This window comes from Thalia democratica, chromosome 8, assembly GCF_965202585.1.
Source record: "Thalia democratica chromosome 8, ktThaDemo2.hap1.1, whole genome shotgun sequence".
Lineage (NCBI taxonomy): Eukaryota > Metazoa > Chordata > Thaliacea > Salpida > Salpidae > Thalia > Thalia democratica.
Genome location: NC_139172.1, coordinates 11,450,373 through 11,466,022, shown reverse-complemented (window position 1 = coordinate 11,466,022; position 15,650 = coordinate 11,450,373).

Here is a 15,650-nt window from a genome sequence, read left to right as displayed (position 1 = left end):
TTGTGGGTTATTGGCTTTGTCAATGTGGTGGAAATGTTTCCAGTCAACTTCATAATCAATATTGTCATTTTTTTAGTTTCCAGATATACTTCGATATTTATATGCCGTTTTCTTTGTAGTTTTTAAAGTCGCTATTATGGTTGTACTTATGATCGCTGTTGAGCTTAAATAGTTATTAGTTTCGTTTTTCGATCTAATTGTCGCTTTATGACATTTTCAACTAAGCATTTATTGTTAAGGGCACATTTATTTTTTGTTCAGCAGTTGCAAAGTTTTTCGTTTTCTTTGTCGTTTTTTGTTTTTAAGTCAACAATTTTTTTGGATTAACTTCTTGGTATTGATCATGCGACTATATGGAATTACACACTTGTGTCTATTTAGTATTTTGCTTAGTGTTTGATCTTTCTTTAAATTTTTGTCAGTTAGTTGCAGATAAGCTTTGCCTATATTGGTTCTTACTGACTGGCAGTAGCGTTGGTTAAAGTAGTTTTTTTTTAATTTTGGTTGATTTCTTTTTGTTTTGGCTAATTTGAGTATTATATGAGTTCTGAATGAAATTGGAGTTAGTTAGTGCGTTTTGGTATCCGGTTATTGACTCTTTAAAAATTTATTTGCTTTTTTATAGTCTGTTGAGTCTATTTCAATCATTTTCAGAAAGTTCTTTTTGATAATGGACGGAAGGTTCGAATAAATGCTAATATAATTAATGCTTGAGTTTTCTTTTTGATATGGTTTCAATGTGTTGTTAGTAGTATCTAGGGATATAGATAGCAAATTACATTTAGTCGCGCCTACATCAATCGTTATTTTAATGCGGAGTTCATTAAATATTTTTATTGTGTTCTTTTTTAGTCTTTCAAGCTCTTTGTTACTTTTCTGAATCAAATTATTAGTTTTTTCGAAAGACTAACATACTATTATATAGCGCTAATATATAAAAATCCTAACGAAAATTCTTAAGGCAATGTCTAGATTGACTTAGCTAATTAATATAGTAGGTAAAAAACGTCCTAAAGAATTCTAAAAGGTTAAATCGCACTATTACTAAATATTTTTTTAGATGGAAAACACAAAAACATAAAAAGGAACTTGTTTTAATATACTTTTTTTTTTTTTAAAGAACACACCTAAAACAGCGTAAAAACGGTCTAAAATACTTTAATAGAATTAATTGCACTATTGAAGAATTATTTTCTGTTTCCAACACCCAAAACAGAGTTAAAATGTCTTGAAGAATTTTAAAAGGTTCAATGCATAATTTTGTTTCCAGTTAAAATACACCTAAAAACAGAGTTATATTGTTTTATAGAACATTAAAAGGTTCAGGTTATTTATTACTTGACTTTTTTTTTTAGTTTAAGTTTAAAAAGACCTAAAGCAGCATAAAACTTCCTTATAGAACTTTAATAGGTTTAAGTGCTTTTTTTATTCGTATTTTTTTCTGTTTTAGAGTAAATTAATTTTTGTAAAACAAAGTAAAATCGTCCTAAAGAACTTTAAAAGGCTAAATTGCACTATTACTACCTTTGTTTCAGATGGAACGCACGTAAAACAGCGTAAAAGCCTTTTATAGAACGTTTAAAAGTTTTAGTACATTTATACATTTAACATGCTTTAGTTATTTGCTTAGAATACACCCTAAACATCGTAATATAACTGATAGAACCTTTAAATATTTCATTGCATAATTACTTAATTATTTTTTCCATTTTTAATACAAGTAAAAGAGCAAAAAAAACTTTCTAAAGAATTTAAAAGGATTTATTGCATAACTAAAAAATGAGTTTAAATACATCTAAATCAGCGAAAAAATTTCCAATAGAACTCTAAAAGGTTCAAGTGCATAAAAACTTTTTAAATAAGAACTTTAGTTGGAATAAACGTAAAACAGCGTAAAAATGTTATATAGAAAAATTCAAGGTTTTAGTTATTCATTATTTGAATTTATTCTATTTAAGTTTAAATTGTATTAGGAGAGCATAAAGTTGTGTTATAGAACTTTTAAAGTGTTTTATTATTTGTATTTTTTCTGTTTAAACTGAGTATACGTAAAATAGCAAAAAAAATCCCTAAGGACTAAAAAGGTTAACTTGCATTACTACTAATTTTTTTTAGTTCAGATGGAATGCACTTAAAACAGCGTAAAATCGTCTTATAGAATAGTTGAAGTATTCAGTGCATTCATACTTCAAACTTTTTTAATTCGTTTAGAATACACTTAAAAAAGCGTAAATATGATTTATAGAGCTTTGAATAGTTTAAGGGCTTTATTACTTAATTTTTTTTATAAGTTTGAACACACCTGAAACACCATAAAAATCTTACATAGAACTTTTAAATTTGTTATTGTTTTAATTACTTAAACATTTTTTTCTAATTCAAGCTAATTATTGTAGCAACCACTTTATTTTGATTTTAAAAATGTAAAACTTTAAAAAAAGGTAAAGTTTAAAACTTTTTTTAATAGTTATATCATTAACATACTTGTATAATTTTTACTTCTTTGAATCAAAACAAAGTTGTGTCACAAAAACAAAACTGAATGCTTAAATGTTACAACTATTTTACTAATCTTAGCAGGTTATTGAAAAGTTAAATGTTAAATTCAAGTTATACTATTAGAAACTAAACAATAGAAGACGTCAATAATTATTTTACAACATGATTAAGAAAAGAAGAAAATAAAATGTAAAACTTCAGTTTTTCTAATGTTTAAAAGTAAAAACATTATGTGAGTTGGTCAGAAGTTTCCAAAATTAAAAACGAAACCCTTAAGCTTTATTTGATATAGAAAATTTCCATTCAAAATAAGCCAATAAAAAGTGTTTTAGATAAATATTTTTTGAATTATCAGGCAAAGCTTGAAGGGTTTTTATTTTAACTTTGGAAACTTCCGACCGATTCACATAATGTTTTTACTTTTAAACATTAGAAAAACTGAAGTTTTACATTTTATTTTCTTAATCATGTTGTAAAATAATTATTCACGTCTTTTATTGTTTAGTTTTCAAAAGTATAATTTGATTTGTATTTAAATTATATTTTAAGCTAAACTATTTAACTGGAACTGTTTAATTAAAAAAAATTTTTTAATATGCTTGTAACATGTTTTTCTATGATTAAGACTAATGATTACTAATTTTGATTAGTACTTTGTTTTTACTTTCTTATATACAAAATTTTTCGATATAAATGTTAGCTTCACAATGTTAGGTAAAATTTTTACACAGTTAAAAAGACATAAAATTGGTTTGTACTTAAAATAATTTATTAAAAACTTAAGAACTTGATCACTAATGAAGATTTCACATTCTGTTTTACTGTTGTTTTTTAATTGTTTTTAGACTAAAAGTTATTAAATATCTGAGAAATTTTAGATATTTGTGTAATTTCAAAGTGTGTTATTAAAAGCTACTACAAAAAAACTCTATAATTGACCAAATAAGTGTGCAACCCCACTGAAAAAGTCTAGATACTAACCTAGTCAACTATTTAATACTCTATACTAATCAAGTAATTAAACGGATGTTTTACTGCATATTATTTTAATGTTTAGTTGAAAGGCAAATTTGTCAAACTAAACTTATTTAGTTAAAAATTACTAAATCGAAAAACTGATCAATATATTTCGGAACTGCAGACACTTAAAATTAAGTATATAAATTTTTATACATTAAAAATAACCAATAACTTAAATAAGTTGCTAAATGAATTTTTTCTCTCTGATTAATGAAATTTGTACACAAAGTTTTTACTACACTTTTAAAAGTCGATGTAAAACAAAAAAAATTTTTGACGTGGATTTAAGCCTTTTAAACACTTTTAAACTACGACGTATTTATAGCTTTTCTACTTAATGTTATATTAAGTAGTCATCTTGATTTTACTCTTTAGTCATATCAACGACTAAAATTATTAGTGTTTTAAAAATTGAAAGATTATCAAGCTTTGATTTACTAAATCATTATTTAGCAGTTTTTGCTGTAAATGCTATTTCTAATTCAAAAATCACTAACTTAAAGTGATTACGACAATATATAATGAAATATATTTAAAATTCTTATAATTATTTTAAAACTATACTTCATTTATACTTTTAGCTAGATATGCTTTATTAAAAACTTTATCACTATAAATATCATAATTATTTTCAAAACAAAACTATCACAATACGAAAGCTCTTATCAAACTATTTCAAATTTGTATCCTTAGCTACAAATGTTGCGTATAATCTATTTCAACAACTGACATCAACAACAACATCACTACCAGTATTTTATTCTAAATTTATAGTGCAATAATTTTTAAAACAAATGTAGTCATTCTAAATGATATATTTCATATAAAGAATAACTATAATAATCTAACGTTCAAATACTTCTAAAATATATATTTTTTTTTAATTTTGTGCAGACCAAAATACACAATTACTAAATTTTCATGTTGTTTTTTTAGGTTTTTAAATATAAAATTAAGTTAAATGATAAATAATATAAAACAATTAAAAAATACTGTAATGCTTCTTTAAATGTGTATTTAAGTATTGTGTTAATAAAACATACAAAAAACTATTATGTGTGATAAATTTTTTGTATTTTATTTCAATTTAATAACTTTTAAAAGTAAAAATCGTTTAAAATTCTAAACTTTATGAGGTTAGTTCGAAACTTCAGTTATTTTTTCAAATTTCTCAAACTCCAGGTTTTTTGCCTAAATTGTCAAATTCCAGGTTTATTGACAACCCAGTAAACATATTGATATAAAAGTACAAAAAGTATGATAATAGTACTGCTTTAATTCTGAATCTATAAAAGACAAAAAACTAAGAAAATTATCTCCAATAACTTTATATCTAGTTTAATAAAACCAATATGTTATAATTGGGAACGGGTCTAAATTGCACGAAGACAAAATTGCACAAGGTTACTAAATTGCAGGAAGGGACTAAATTGCACGAGAAAAAAATTTCACGAGTGCATAAAATTGCAAGACGCCAAATTTGCACTAGGGCACAAAAATGCATGAAGACGATTTTGCACCTTGGTTCAATCTTGCAAGAGTTAAATTTTTGCACAAGTGTAAAAAAATAAAGAAAAATAAAAAGTAAAAATAAACAGAAAAAAAATAATATGAATAAAAAAACAAAGTTACTGACCGAGGGTAAGGGTTAGGGGTAACAGTGATAGTAAAAAATAAAAAATAATATAAAGATAAATAAGACAATAATAACTTACCGACCGAGGGTAAGGTTTAGGGGTAACAGTGATAGTAGAAAAAAAAGAACTAAATTTAAAGAGAAAAAAAAGTTAAAATTAAAACAGAAATTAAAAAAGAATTAACCCGTGCAAAAAATTTTCTTCGTGCATACTTATCTGCTCGTGCAAAATTGACCCTTCATGCAGAAGTGTCTTTGTGCAACTTTCTGCCTTCGTGCAAATTAGTCTTCGTGCAGTTTTGTGTAGTCGTGCAATTTTGTACGCTCGTGAAAATTAGGCAGCTACCCGTTATAATAAAATAATAGATTTAGCGCCTGAAAATCTTACATACTTAAGGCTTGTCAAAAAGAGCTTAAAGTTACAAAGTCCTTTTATAAATTTCCAAATGATTTAAATAACCTGTGCTAATTTCGAGTTTTTTTTCCAGAATTTTATGTGATTTAATTATTTTACTTTCAGTAACTACTTTTAAAAATCTAAGATCCGAAGAAACTTGCTTTGTGTTACATATATTCTTAAATATATATAAGTAGTGGATATAATTAATCATTATTATTAAAACCACATTGCTTGTTTAAGTAACTAGTAGAAAAAAAAATCTGATAAAAGATAGGATTTTTTGAGACATGCATGTAAGTTTACAGAAATTTCAAAAACAGAAGTGTCCTTAGTTTTCAAGCAAGTAGTTTATTATTCAAATTGCTAGTATTTTTTTTATAGGTTACAATTAAACTACTATGGAAATTTGAACGTGTTACAAGATCAAAACTATGCTACAAACATATACTTGTTTTAAAATATTACTTGCATTTACAACAAATCAGGGGAAAAATTTGAATAATGGCAACAAAATTATTTTAAATCAAGTAATGTGCATTCTAACTTTTAACTAATATATATAATGATACAATGTCGTATTTTGTGCAATACATTAACGGTAACATTTTTCATAAAGCTGTAACAATAATTAAAATTTTACAAAATATTGAAACCAGCATTTTGGATCTCTAAATAGTTGTTATGAAGTGCATAAAAAGCTATGCCATCCGGAAATGTTTCTATAATTAAATATTAAGAAATTCTACTTCAACACTAAGTTGTATCGCAAATATTAAGCTTAATTTATTTAAGTAATATTATAGTGATTGAAAATCATTTGATATCAGAAATTCGAATGCAACATTTCCGTTAATCTTATCAGAGTATCAGTCAGTTAAGAAACTGTAATGGTAATAAGTTAAGGACACAAATAGGGTGAGAAGTTTCTTAATGATCAAGGTGGATTTTCTAACACTAAGAGGTAAACGAGTACAAAATATAATAAATAAACAAATCTAAACTACACTTATAGTTTATGTTAACTTACTTAAAACTACATTTCATTTGTATCTGAACACAAAAGTAGTTCAAAATCAGATCATACTAAAAATTAAAATGCAACATTTGCTGGTTTCAATATTTTGTAAAATTTTAATTATTGTTACAGCTTTATGAAAAATGTATAGCATAATTTTGAAAGAGCAATCAGTCAGTTTATTCTCTGTAGTGGGTATAAGTTAGGAACGAAAATAGGGTCAGAAATATCTTGGTAGTGAAATCATATTTTTTCAACACTAAAGTAAACAGGTACAAAATAAAAACCCTCAATTGAAATTAAATGAACGCAAACAATAAAAAGCCATCATAAGGGAAACAACATTAAAAAATTACACTCACGATACATCTTAAAGCAAGAACCTTGATTTAGACTTGGTTTTGGGTAGAGTAAAAAATATAAGATATCAAATTAAACAAAACGTTCTACAGTTATTAAAAATGTATACAATTTCCTATATTGTTATTTCTAGGTACCAAAGAAAATACAAGAACTTTAAAACTTTTAATTACTTAAAACTAACTTAAATATAATAAAAGCTTAAGCGGTTAAACAGTAAAAACAGCAAATAAAAAAATTTTTAAACATAAATTTTATTTTTATGAGTTCCGCTTTATTGTTTGCTTTATTATGTAGAAACTTTTAGAAGTAAAATAAATTTTTGATTAAATTTTTTTTAGACATTTGTGCAATTTTTTCATCAAAGCTAATCAGTTTATCGTCTAAATTATACTAAGTAAATGGTGCTTCTAGCTTTATTGAAGTTCCACTTTATAACATGCTTAGTAAGTTGATTACATTTACTTTTTGTGATAGCAAAAACTAACCACCTAAACTTTAATTTTGAAACAAATTTAAGTTTTCTTTTTCTTTTGAATATCAACGAGATAGCAACTTTTCTTGAGTATCAACAGTTTTCCTTGCGGTCTGGGACTTTTACTGTTACCTTCTAAGCACTCGCTTGTACTTCGGATATTAATTTTTGAATAGGCTCAACAGTAATTCATTCTTACATATTTTTTGTTTAGCATCGAATCACTTTTTTTCAAGATAATTAGTTTTGTGTTGCATGTATAATGGTAGAGGACCTGAAGGCTCATTATATAAACTAAGTGTTACTATAAAAAGCTAACCTTGCTAATACATTCTAAGTAATATCTCTTTGTGATATTAACCTAAGTACTGTTCAACAGGTTTTACAATTTATTGCACAATACAATATGTACAATGTAAATACACATTATAAAGAATCCATAAACATTATAGTCGATCAAATAATACTCAGCTTTAAAAGAGTTAAGAGGTAGCTTTTGCTCACCATTCTACCAAAAATCAACGTTTATTCAAAGTTATCATATCTAAGCATTGAAAAATTAGTCTTTTATTTGCAATCTCTTCTCTTATATAATTAAGAAAGCAGTGAAGCATGCGATATTGCTACACATGAATATTAACTGATTTTGATTCGGCATATCTTTCTCATGATCAATACGCGATTTATTACATAGTGACGGTTTATCAGATTTTATCGCTGTTTGACGTATAGGAGGTTTGTTTCTTGCTTAGAATTCAACTTCATTTGCGATGTTAATACCGTTATTATCGTCACAAGAGTACTCATTAGTATTTGTTTTTTTTTTGTTATCACAATCATAATTGAATTTATGTTTTTAAGTTCCAAAAACTTAAAACTCTTTTTCAACGCCATGTGCATCATGCTGTAGTCTATTTTTGTTGGGTCATTTTGAGTAGCTCTGCCTCCTTTAACATTATCAAGTATAGTCAAACCGTTATAACTTTGCAAATTAAATTCAACTCCATTTGTTAAACACAGCTTTTTTATAAAATCATATACTTCATCCTCTGTTAACTTCTCAATAAATTTGCTCGTTTCCATGTTCCCAGGTGCTGAACAAATACTATTATCTGTAAGTAGTAATTTCGTATTAGAATTTGTGATTTCAAAACATTTATATTTCATAAACTTACTCTAATTAATATTCACAGCATTTTAAGCAGTTATTCGGTTTTTTGGTAGAAAAGGCCGGAAGTTTTTTAACAATATCTATTTTCTTTTCTTTTTAACGTGGGTAAATGGATCTAAGGGCAAAGTTGGCACCAACTTGTTTGCTTTAAGCATAATAGTCTTGTTTAAACAACATTATAAGGATTCAGTTGAATTATTAACAAATTTATAACACAGATTCCCTTCTTTTAAGGAAGCTGTAAAAGCTAGTCCACAGAAAGTTAACTTACAAACAAACTAAAAATATATAATAGTAACTTATATTTTTATTTTTTTAATCTGTTTTAATTATATCTTACGTAGCTTTTATTTGTAAACATTCAATCATAAATATTTAGCTTAAATGTCAACTTACTTAAATTCGATAGATCAAAAGTATTGTCAAAATATTTAACTCACTTGCTTATTTAGGACTGTTTTAAACTGGTATACTATAAAAACCCACCCGCGTTCAGAATCCCCCCGATTTATTTTTCTTTATTAATTTGTTTTTCATTTATTGTTTTTACTTATTTTTTATTTATTTTTCACTATCACTGTTACCCCTAACCCTTACTCTCGATTGGTAAGCGGTTCTCAAATTTGACTGGATGGATTTTGATCGAGTGGATTTTGAACGTGTCCCTTTAAACTAAACTTAGTCTTTTAAAATCTTTGAGATAAAAGTATTAAACAACTACAATTTTTTTAAGTTGTAAAAGAGTTTTAAATTGAAAAATACGTGTAATAAATAAAATGATTATTCAAACCTTATACAATAAAAACTGTGGTTATTCTGTTTAAATAAGTAAATTGCACTGAGTTTAAACAAAAAATATCAAACTAAAATATAATTTGATACGTAATTTATCAAATTTTTCTATATTAAGACTACTTTTTACAGCTTTTAACTAAGTTGAAGTTCCATTTATATTATGTTTAGCAAGTTTATTACAAAGTTTTTTTTGTAAGCAAAAGCTAAACACTTTAATTATCATTTTGAAATTGTTAAATTTAAATGTGTAAATAATAGCGAAAGTACAAAAAAGCTTTAGTTAAAAAGACTTTTTACAAGTATGGCTTGTACTCATTGGAGAAACAATCTACTTTAGAGTTGCAATAAAAGCGAAGTAAATTATTCTGCAAACAAAACTGAGGCTATATAAGTAATAATATAGATTGCTCGTACTTCTTATCAAAGTAATTTTATACTATATTGATAGGCATATATTAACGAAAAACAAAGAAAAATTTATATAAATTTCCTTGTATCAAATTGATTAATTTGAAAGTTTCTCTTAAAATAAGTCAGAAGTATAAATATGTTCTTATTAAAATGTAGATATTATAGTTTTCTGTATGAATATTAATTTAAAGTATTTTGTTTTAAACGATAATCTGTACAGATTCAAATTTATTGCCTAACTTTGGTTTAAAATAATTTACCGCAAAATGATTACTACACCTACAAAAAGTTTACAAAACGTATTTTGTTCAATAATAAATACGAACTTACAATAATTAGAGCAGCAGTTACAAAAACTGAATAATAAAATTATGTTATGTTTAAACGAAAATGTCGTGAAAATGTCAAGGCAGTTTTTTCTAGATTTTTAATGACAGGATTGTCAAGAAACCTGGAATAAAAGTAAGAAAAAATGTGAAAACCTTGAATTTTTAACAAAAATCAATAAAAAAAATCTAGAACTTTTTATCATAAGTATTAAATTTTGATTAGATAAGATAAATTAAACTTATGTTTTGAAAACTGGAATTTTAAAAAAATTATCTTTAAAAAAACAGAAATTTTAAGCTAATTTTTATATAAAGTAAAGAAGTTTTGATAAGATACAATAAATTTATCATATCGATAATTTTTTTTTTTTGTACAGTGCTTTCTCACTTATCTAGTTTCTCGGTAGTCTGGTTGAAAGGAAATTAATTTCATTCAGCTAAAATCAATGATTTTGTTGGACATTGATGTAAAATTACACTCCTTTCACTTCAATCGTCCATATATCGATGCATACATTAGAATTGTGTTTAAAAAACGTTTTAATTAAAAATTCTTTTTAAAGAACGAGTTTCAAATAAATAATAAGAACAGTTTTTTGATTTATATTTTAAATACTACTCGATATTTTTTGATTGACAAAGGCGAAAAAATACAATTTTGTATTTATTAAGTGCCGTGTGCAAAGCCAGGTGAGAATGTTAGCTTGCTATTAAAAACATGTCGAGACACCTGCAGCTTCTAACATGCTAAGTCACCTGCAACTGTCAATATGTCAAGCCAACTGCAAAAGAGAGAGTAAAAATGTATATAAACCATAAAAGACATCGACAAACAGGTTATTATACCTCATTTACCTTATGGAGCGGACCTAGGCCGCTTCAACGGGCGACTCTTCCTTCGTGGAAGTAGTTGCAGCTTTTCACGTGGGACTTCGAGGCCGGAGACGTGAATGGTAGTACGTTATATTGTAGTTGGTTTGGGAATGCGAGGCCGCAGAGGTTAACTATAGAACGATAGGAATCTATATTGATAGAATTTATACGTTCAGAAATATCGTCTTTTCCATCTTTACCGATGTTGAAGTTCGTATAAAATTAACGTGTAGAAAACTCAAGCGTCGCGCATCATTTGTATCGTTTGTTCGTGAAAGTAATAAATTGTACATAGTTTTTGTTGTTTATTTTATAACTAAATTAAGTTGATATACCTATTTATACCCGTTAAACATAGAGATAAGATAATATGTACTTACTTACATTATAAATAAGTACGGATAGCAATATTTTTAAATAAAAAATGTCTAATTTAACTTAGAAAATTAGTTTAAAAGCCAGCAGTTTATATTAACGTGATAGTTCTTATAAAATTAAATTTATCATTATAAATAATTTTTATCGCGCTATACAAGTATAAGAATATTAAACCGAGGGCTACTCCAAACATAAACATCTTTTAGTTGCAATGAAACCGGGTTGCATTTAAGGTCATTGCCAGGACATACTTAAGTATTAGTACACAACTAGTAGGATGAAACAAAAACTACACAGAAACATTTCACAACATACTTGATTCCGTGAATTTTATGCTAAGAAACAAGAAAGTTATGTCAAACAAACCTTTACTCTGTATATTTCAGAATAAGTTCCGATATTAGTAAAATAAATAGAAAAGGTTTTGTTTTGCTTTTTATTTCAATAAATTTCCATAAAATCATTGTATTATATAAAAATCTTCTCTCCTTTTGGAAATTAATTCTTTACACTGTTTTGAACTACTGCGCGAATGGGGCTTAGCTAGCTTTAAAAAAGTTACTAATCTGCAAAATAAAAATAAAAAATGATGCGTTATGACTTCATAGCAGGAACCGAGCAATTTAAAGTACCTAATGTTTTTTTTTTGTATTCGGTAGGTCTTTTTATGGGTATCCTTTTATGGGTGTCTTAGTTGCAGCAGTTTATTTTTGCAAAATTGTTAAATTTATCAATTTATCATATTTCTTTTATGAAGGATTTCATGTTCAAATAATGATAATTTTATTAAAATGTGCATGGGTCATGTATTACATAAAAACAGTTTAGATAAAAAAAGCGTGGACCATTTAAAATACTGTTTTTTTTTTTTGCTACAGTGACCGTTAGAAAATTGATGGTCTTTGAAATTTACAACCGGGCTTGTTTGTATATTTTATTAAAATATCAGAAACTTTGAAAAAAACACAACGATCTTTGAGAACACAGCAAAGTAAGAATATAAAAAAAAAGTATATACTTTCTGGCTAAAACATCGGTTAGAGATAGAATTTCAAAAAAAAAACAGAATTTTTCTAAACGGCACCACTCAAAAATTCAAACCGCAATCCAATGAATTTTTTTTAATTAAAGGTAAAGGAGTGTTCTCTAGAACAAAAAAAATCTTAGTTAGCTTTAAAGGTTAGGAAAATAGTTGGATTTGTTGTCGCTTACGTTTTGGGTTGTTGTAGCTTGGCACTAACGACCATTTTGTTTATAAAGAGTGAAGTTTTTTACTTTGGCTTTTGAGCCAAAGTAGTTTATTTGGTGTCATTTTTTGGCTGTTTTTTTATTTTGTTTAATCGTTCTTTTATTCATTTGTAAATACATATTTTGTTTCTGAGACTCTATTTCTATACAATTAGTTTAGGCATTCTAACAATCTTACTACTTAAATAGGCTAAGTTAAAATGATAGTATGAGTTTAATTTGCGCTTGATAAATCGACTTAGCTAAGTTATTTAGCTAAGTCAATTCTAAACATTAGCTCAAGTAACCGTCACCAAGTAACCGTCACCTGTATGTATATCTGGAATGTATATCACAGATGTTCTTGTGCTAAAACTTTATTCCGACTAACGGCGTTTCACTGCTCTCAAATAAATTTAAGAACAGATCTACGGAGTCTATAAAATGTTAACACACATTAGAAAAAAGCAGAAAAAAGCATGTATAATTATGTATAGTGTTTATCTAGGTAGTAACTATAAATGGACTTTATGGTTTAAAAACAAAGTTTGGGATAAAAGCGTAAAATTATAAAATTGTCTACAAAAAAAAACAAATTTAATAAAAGTAGGCACCAACCTCAAAAAGCTCTAAGAATAGGCAAATTTTAAAAATGAAAATTAAATTTATTTGAGAGCAGTGAAACGCCGTTAGTCGGAATAAAGTTTTAGCACAAGAACATCTGTGATATACTTTGTTATTATGTATCATAACTGTATCATAACTACTTTAGAGAATTATCATAAGCTAGTTTAAATAAATCTTCAGGTCATCTTAAGGAAAAATATAATAGTTTCTAACTTTTAACTGTATACCTTAAAAAAAATGTTTCTAAATACTAATACAAAGTAATTATACAGTTTTATGTGAACTTTATAGTAAACTTTTTTTTGGTGGACCTTTAAAAAAGAAAAGATTTAACTGTATGTTTTTTACTTATGACTACAAAATATTGCTGATTATGTGTTTGTAACTGTATGAAATAGTTTTTTTTTTAATAGGTAAAAAACTATTTACAAAAAATCAATAAGCTTAAACTACAGTAAATGGACACTAAAAAAGAATTAAATCATTAGAAAAAAACTCAAATTTATTAAATTCAAGAAAATCAAGTTCTTCAACAGAATTGGTTATAATAGAAAAAAATAAATAAACTAAATCTTATTGAAAATCTAGCAAAAAATAAACTATAAAAACGGACTCTTGTTTAATAGGTCTTTATATCTTTTGTGTTACATCTAAATATCCTTTTTGATATACTCATAACATTTCTGCTTGAACTGTACATTTAGTATTAACTTAAGTATAGGTTATTTTGGTTATTGTATTTTTATCAATTAAATATCAAAACAGAAGCAAAAAGATGTTAGTTTGAAAAGATAAAAGCAGTTTCGTTTTGATTGGCTTAGAGAGAAAAAAAACGAGTTTTCAATCTACCCCTAAATGCTACAAAATGTTCAAAAAGTTTCCGCTAGGTCTCTTAAAATGTGCTGTATTCCGTTAAAAGTATATACAATTGTGAGTAAAAAATTATTTTAAGTTAAATCAGAACAAACTGCAATTTTTATAATTTCGACTATAGTTTTAATGCTATTTCATTTGTAACACTTATGAACCAAGCATTTATTTTTATTAAAAAACAATTTACCAAGCAAACAAAGTAAAGCTATTTTCGTTGATTTTTTTTACTTAATCTACTATTAGAAATTTGTGTAAATTTATGAATCATAATATGCCAGAACTAACTAAGTTTTTTTTGATCAAATTATTCGATTAATTTTTTACCGCTAGTTTTTGTAAAATTTTACAGTTTGTTTAAATTAGTGTTAAAATATTACATCTTAAGGAAAACACACAATTCTTTTTATTACTAAAAGTTGTTATCTTTTTTACATTTCAAGCTTTTGAGATATATTAATAAGAACAGTTTTTAAGTAAAAAACAACGATTTCCATAATAAAAATATTTTTATTAAACTCTATTTGGAGTGTATTTTTTAACTTAGCATACAATTATATTTTGAAAAATTGTTACCAGCCAAGTCAGTTACTAAAAAAAGTCCTAAATCATAATATATATTAAGCTTTAAAATTTTAAGCAGCATTTTTTATTAGTTAAAAAACATGGAATTAGTTAAAAATAATAACTTATTGAAACTCAAAAGTGAATCAAATGCCCTCGAGTTAAGAAAGTTGTATGCTAAATTAGATATTAAGATTAAACTCAAAAGGATACCCATAAAAAATCTTTAAAGCTGTGCTTAGTCTTTTTGTGGGTATCCTTTTGAAAATTAACATTTAAAACAGTATAACTAAGTTTTTTAAGTTGTACTTAAAATTTAAAATTTGTTTAAAATACCAGGTTCTTTAGTGATTATTGTTCAAAATTCTATCTTTTTCTAGATTTCTTTACAAAGTTTCTTAAATTCAAGAATTTTCAAGGATTCCAGGTTTTGTGACAACACTGAAAAGTACCACACTCCTGATCGTTCGGTAAAAAACTACTCTGATAGTAATGACTAAATAATATATAAGTTAATAATTGATACATATTTTCTCCACGTTCTAAAAATTTCCTCCGGGTTTTTAAAAGTACACATTTCTAGGTATACTTGAAGTTTATAGTTAAGTTTAAAGTAAAAAACTGTGTTAAACAGTATAAAAACATTAAAAAGATACTTTAAAGCGAATTAAACGTGTTTTTTAATAAAAAAAAATGATGGTGACAAATTTTTTATGTATAAGATACATTTTTATGTCAACTCGAAATTTTACTACTTAACACGTGAAAATTGTTTAAAATTCCAGGTTTTTTTTTTCCAAAATTCCTCAAATTCCAGGTTTTAAGGATTTTTGGCAACCCTGATATTAGCATTATTGAAACGGGAGCCAATCATTTTCAATCTTTATTGAGTTTATTAAGTATATTTTATTTATTTTTTATATATTTTTTTTTCTAATTTTGACTCCTTTTTTTCTACTTTATTTATTCAAACTTTAAATTAGTGCCAATTCAATTTTAT